Here is a 7,351-nt window from a genome sequence, read left to right on the forward strand (position 1 = left end):
AAATCTTAAATAATTCTTATTCATAAATTACTAATTTAATATGTGATAATACGACATAAATCATTTTAGGATAATTATTTGCTTGAAGTTAAAAATGTAGGTAGGTTGAAGTAATTTAATAAATTAAAATCTTTATTCATTATATTATATTAATTAATTTTATCGAATATCGTAAAAAGTCTTTAATTTTATTAACATTATCTATATTAAAAAAGGTGACGTTTTCCATTAAATATACAGTTTTAAATGTTTTAATCATTTGTTTCCATAAAAATGATCACTCTATATTTAAAATTCCTTACTATGGTAGTCCTAATATCTACTTAATATTTTTCTATTTTATTTTCCCACTAATCATTCAAAAAAAAATGTCTAAATAAAATAAAACATATTGAAATTTACAGCCGATAAATAAGTATGATAAAACCAATAATGTATTTTTTCGAGTGAGCACTTAAAAATGTTTCCCATCTCAGATTGGATTTAATATAACCAGAGCAAAATTTCCTCGTATTCGATAGTATTTAATATGTTATTAATATGCAATATTGTTTTGATCTAAATATAAAAATACAACCACGTAAAATCATTATTATGTTTATATATCTCACTATGGCGTTATGGCGCCTATGTTCTAAATTATTTCATTAAAAGTGTGTCACATAACCCGTTAACTCATAAGCCTTAAATCGACACACATGATGTTTCCAGTCAGTTTAATATCCAGGTATAGGATCGAAAGATTATACACGATAAAAATAAAAATGCCTGAAAAACAAACAGACATGAGAATTATGATAACGCTGCAGCTGTGTGTGTACTGCGCGTGTGATGTGAATAAACTTGTGAATATACATATGAAGTACGCAAGAAGGTACTGGTCACGATTTCGTTATTTATTTAAAAGAGAATAAGGCTAAACCGGTGACAAAAGTTTCAAGATGATCTTTTACGATTTTCTTAAACCTATTTTTAAATTCTAAACGCGACCCTATTTCAGCACTACATGGTCATGTTTATATTACATAGATGCTTATAAAATATTTTTCGTGGTAAACAAATCGGAAACATAATTCATATTAGGTATGTATTTTATAAAATTGTAAAATTAAATATTGTATGTTTACATTTTATAGTTAAGATCCTTGAATTGTAATAGTATCATACTCTATAATTACTTATATCGATTTATATTTGTGTTAGTATTCAGCAATAATAAAAACTACAGGATGAATTCCATATCATATCTGTACAATAATCTTTCAAAGCTGTTACTATACTAAAAACAATAGACTTAATTTAAAAAAAACATGTTATACATACAAACAATATAAAAATGCAATATTCATTGCTCATTGACTCATTGATCATTCTAAACAGTATAGATTTCACGATACGTCTATTAAACATCGAAAAATACATAAAAAAAAACCATTGTATTATACCGCAATTAAATATTACCTTCATTTAAATACCGGATCACACAAATAAAGAAGGCTACAAAATAGCAGATAAAGAAGCTGCAAGATAAAAATAACGTACAGCTTCTAAACATCTCATAATATTCTGGCATCAGAATAAATATTTAAAAACTTAATCCGAATAAAATGAATATCTAATTCGCTGGTTGAGATAACAGACTAAACTCAGAAAAATTAAAAACATAATTCTTAATTGGTAGAACCTGACTCTTAACGAGTTCGAAAATATTTAATCATCGTCTGCAAAAAAACTATAGAAGGTTAATACACAAGTTTCTAATGACCGAAAAGAGAAACATATCCAGTATGGTGTTATCTTAATGGCTAAACATTAAAAAAGTGTTATCAATATATCAATGCCCTTAACTAATATCAAATTTCAACCAACATGAACAAGTAGTAGGTACTATTTTCTATCAAAAAGAATAATTTTTGTTATAGATATTTTCTTTTTTTTAGTTCAAGAAAAAATGTATCCAGTTGTGTTAATAGTATTTACAATTCATAAATTTATTTAATTATTAGGCTTACAATGTTGGCCATAAAAAAATTGCACCAATTATAGTTGACCAAATTTACTAAGCAATTTAAATTTTATAATTTTTTTTATAAATGTCTTACCATTTTCTGTTTTCGTAGTAAAATGTATTGTAAAGGTACCATTGATAATCCTTGAATAACTTAGTACATAAAAGTCTAATGATTATGAAAAATTAATAGAAGTGTACATTTTAAACAACCAGGCTATACTAAAATTTAGTTATGTTCATCGTAAAAGAAACACTAAAATACATCATAATAATAATACTTCTATATGTAATTCTCGGGAAATTTGTATATCTACGTGTATTTCATATCACAAGTTATGATCGACAATAAAGTATGTCCATCTAGTTTTAGTTAGGGGCCTTATCTATATGCAATAGCACAGGTTAGGAATATTTTTAGCCCTAATATCCCATACGTCACATAATATAACAAAATGGTTATGGTATATTGTTTCTAAAAAAATATTACAAGAAATGAAAAAGAAGGTGTACAATTGGTAGTTATATATTCCTATAATACAGTTATTGGTGGTTTATAAAGGAGAAATAACTCTCATTGGTATTTGACGATAAACACTATAATAATAATACAGAAGTATTTTCGAACTATAGGTATGAATCAAAATTCCTACAGTTAAAATCCAAAATAATATGTAAATATCAAGATGATATTATATTGTATAGAATAAATCAAATATAATTTTCTGCACAATATTATTCAATTTAATAGAAAATTATATTACATAACATAATGAAATATAATATAATTATTTGTTTTGTTTTGTTTTTTAATGGATCTCTTTCCGATTAACGTCATTCAATTATTTGCGTAGATATATTTTATGAACATAGATAAATTGTATAGGTATGTAGGTGTCAACAATAAAAAAAGAGTAAACTACTAAACTACAACATTAGTGCTTTTAAATTTTATGTATTATTAATATTTTTTTTTTATTTTTTTTTTAATTAAATGTTATTTGAGATTTATAATTTATAAATATTATTTAATTTTACTTTAAAATATTAATTTTTACAATTTATTATTTTAATACGTCATTATAAAAATTGTTATCGATTGATATATGTATTAAAATATATATGTATTGATGGCTTATAGAAATGATCGACATGTATTTTTCAATTTATTTGAAAAACTACACTTTTTTTCCCGTGAGAAAACAATCAACTAAATCCTGATCTCTGCCGAAAGCATTTTATAGAACATACATTTAAATAATAGTTTCCATAAATGGAATTCTGAGAAATATTAGCTTGCTTTGATATCACAACTATTCAGTGTATATAAGAAGTCAATTTCACAATCCCTCTGTAAGCGACCGAGTTCCTCCGACACAACCGCAATAAAACTTTTATTGCACTTGGTCGAATACGCAAAGAGTGGATCTTGAAATGAAAATAACATTAACCAAAAAAAGATCACATAGGTTTACTCATAAAAGGATTATGGAAATAGTGAATGAACTCCTTTAATTATTGTCAGAGTTTGAAAATAGTTTTAGACACTATAGTTTCGGAATAAAAATGGCTTAAATTCTATCAGTAACTGGACATTTTTCCTTTGTGTATTCGTAAACTCTTAACGGTTGATTTTTTTTCGCAGAATATACACGTTCAAAAAACAAACTAATCAAATATTTGATGAGTGTGAAGACACCACTGAGGACATCAAAGCTTGAAAAGTTAGAGTTTTTAAGCTGGCATTAGAATGATCATGCATTTGGCCAGAACTCAGTTCCATTCGAATGAATTGTTGGTGGGTTCATCTAACTGGGTTTAATAAGTGAGCCAAATTTCAATTATTAATCATCGCATTTTTTAAAACGATTCTGAATAAATTATTTTTCGTAAAATATGCAAATTTAGTTAAGAATCTTCACTGGAAGGAGTTCTTTAAAAAAAAAATCATTCTAGTTAAACTATTCATCTTTTTTTTATTCCACTTGGAACATAAATATTAAATGTAACATTATTTTATGTTTTCAAGTAATAATTCATACTTAAACTATTAAAGTTTGGTCGCTTCTTTCAAGTACAATTACTAAAAATGTATATTTGTGATAATATTATTATAACGTATTTTTAGTGAATATCGTTGTAGGTTAATATCATTAGGCATATACTAAAAAGTAATAAAAAATTAATGTTATTCATGTTGTCACATATAATTTATTTTATTAAATACTCGTAAGACGTGTTTAAGTGTAATATAATTAATCAATGCAAGCTTTTTTTTTTCTTACACATTTTTGCAATGATTATGATTATCTGTCGATGTAAAAATATTTGTTCACAGCTAATTCTATGGGCTTAGAATAATATTATAATTATCCATTATTTATATTTAAAATGGATTCATATTTGACAATCTTGTACTATAATATTTAAAATAATATACCGATTCGGCTTATAGGTAGGTACTGAACTTTGGTTCGTCCAAAAATTATTACCATCACGTTGCGTTGTGTGTAGGTACAACACCTGTGTATGCACATTACGACTGTGAACGCAGTTCGGGCGCGAGTTGAAAAATAATGACGGCGCTATAATCGATAACTATTACTATTAGCATCGAATTTTTCTCAGCAGTAGCGTATAACAATATAATGTCACACATTCAGTTATATAGGCCTCGGCCCGCATATAGATTTAGGTCAACGCCAATGACGACGACGGGGGATGATATCGTTCCTGCAGCAGCAGCCGTTCTTTTCCATCTCAGAGAGAGATGCGTGGTTATATACAGCGTCTTTCGGAAGACGGCCATTATCAACCCAACCCACCCATCCACACTACCATGATTCGAGCGGCTGTATACACCGCGGGACACGAATCTCACGCGTTATTTATACAAGTTAGTTGGCACGGTGTCAAATAGCCGAGCCCCCGGTAGTTTGCGCACCATAAGGACGTACAACACATACATACACACGCAGCACGATACTTGCGTTACCTTGCGATGTTCAGCGGCTCTAATGGATAATCTCTTGGGCGCATTCTACACACACACACACACACACACACACACACGTGCAAAACTATAATATACGTACGCTAACGAATAACCTCCAACACTGCAGCTCAACCGATATAGCTTTTATTGCACACTTAAGTTTATTTTATGGTAATCCTCAACGGCTGATAGCGCGTGTAAACGGATTTTTATTATATTACGCCGCCGATGAGATAGTTGTAATAGATACCTAAGCCACCGTCACCACCGTTAGCCAGTTAAAGAAATTCATCGAAATTTACAAAATCAAAAATGATACCCATACGAGTCAGCCACTCCACCGAGAGATAACCTCAAATCATTGAAAATGTTCAGTGTTCGAGAAGTCAAAAAACAAGCCAAAAAGAATAATTAAAGATAATTGTCCAAAAAAATACAATTTCGAATCACTTATTGTCTTCTAGCTAGTATAACTATTATTTAGAAACGGATGAAAATATCACAGTCGAATTATTTATATTCTGATGTAATACTTACTTATATGAATTTGAAACTTATATTAACTATATTCTGACCACAAATCAGAAAAATATTTTTATTTTTATTGTGTTGCATAGTTGTCGTCATCTTATTTTGATCCTTCATTAAGATTGTTTACCTTGGAAAATATATTATACACCAGTATGAACAGAAGCTCAAACTTAACCCATTCAATAATTAAGATTAATACATTTAGCAATCATATTATTAATAATAAATAGTATTGGACAATATATTATTCTAATCAGTATGTGTGACATCGCCATGGCGATTTGTCATTTATACATTGTAAAAAAAAACATTTTACGGTAATATTAATATTATTACGTCAATATAATAAAATATTGTAGTATATGGTTATAGCGTGAGTTATAATATTATCATGTTGGTCACGTTTGTTGTAGTTCTAACGCTCCTCCCAGGGGTGAAATTCGTCGACGATAACATATTTTATTCGGACGGCATAGAAAATATTGCAGGGGTAGGTGTTGAAGAAACTTGGGCTGACGAAGCATTACTGGACGTAGCATTTTATTTAAGGCTACATAAGTTTAACGACTTCGATCGGAGGTAAGCTCAAAAATAACATCTTATAGTAAAAAAAAAAAAATAAATAGAATAGTATGGTTAAATTATGTATAATAAAAAAGCGCAGAAATCGATGTTATATCGTAATAATAATACATCTCCAATATATTATTTATTTTTATTGTCTATTGACACCATAAAACAATTTTAATATTTAAACTTTTAAACTTGTAAGTCACAACACTTTAGTAGTACTGTAACTATAAATTATTATAATTTCAAATTTATGGACACAAACAGAAATAATAGTATTAATACATATTATTAACTTAATCCCTACCTATATTATGATACATATATGTATATTATTATTATGCATATAATTTGGTTAAAATCCACAAAAGTGAAATATCATAGCCTGTGGACTAAGTGCACTTAGTCTTGTATGGCTATTCGACATAAAATATATTTTAATATATACCAATTAGGTGATTAGTCAAACTTTGTACATACCTTAACGATTTTTGTATTACTTTGCCGGTATCTAATCAAAAAAAAAAATCCAATGGAAGCACCAACCTAAATAAATACGTGAATATGGCTTTAGCAGCTTTGTTGGTTTCAAATATAACCGAGTTATAACAAATAATTATTTTTATAAAATATATAGAAAGATGGATATATGAATTTTATAAGTTAAAAAAACCGCAATATTATCAAACGAAATAAGGCAATATAAATATTTCTAAGTAAAAAATTACTTCTTTCTGTTAGTAGGTACGAGATATAAGTATTAAATTTATAATTTCAAAAATGCATCATGTTTTATTCGTTTATTATAACTTAAGAACTTTTTGTTTAAAATATTGAGGGAAGGATGACACCATCGTACATAGTATGTATATAGGGCTTTTTCTTTTTCTAACAAAGGATTATCAAAATGTAATCAAAAGTTAAATGTTTTTGTTTTCACATTAAATATAGTCCCTAATATAATGTTGAGTATCCTGATAATCAAAACGAGCCGTTAAGACTTGCAATAATTACGCAAAGTATAAAATAAGTCTTCTCAAATAATAAATTAATAAATTGTGTTTAAACATTATTAATTATTGTAATGCAATTAATTGTTCTATTCTAGTTCAACAGTAAAATAAGGTATAGTAAAGTACTTGATTACATCTATAATATAGCACTTGTTTATTTTTAATGAATAAATTAAGAATACAAGAAGCATAAAAGCATAGGTAGGTACCTATGTAATTTGAGTGGTTATTGAC

This window comes from Diuraphis noxia, unplaced genomic scaffold (genome assembly GCF_037042655.1).
Source record: "Diuraphis noxia isolate RWA-SAM2 unplaced genomic scaffold, SU_Dnox_SAM2 contig0002, whole genome shotgun sequence".
Classification (NCBI taxonomy): Eukaryota; Metazoa; Arthropoda; class Insecta; order Hemiptera; family Aphididae; genus Diuraphis; species Diuraphis noxia.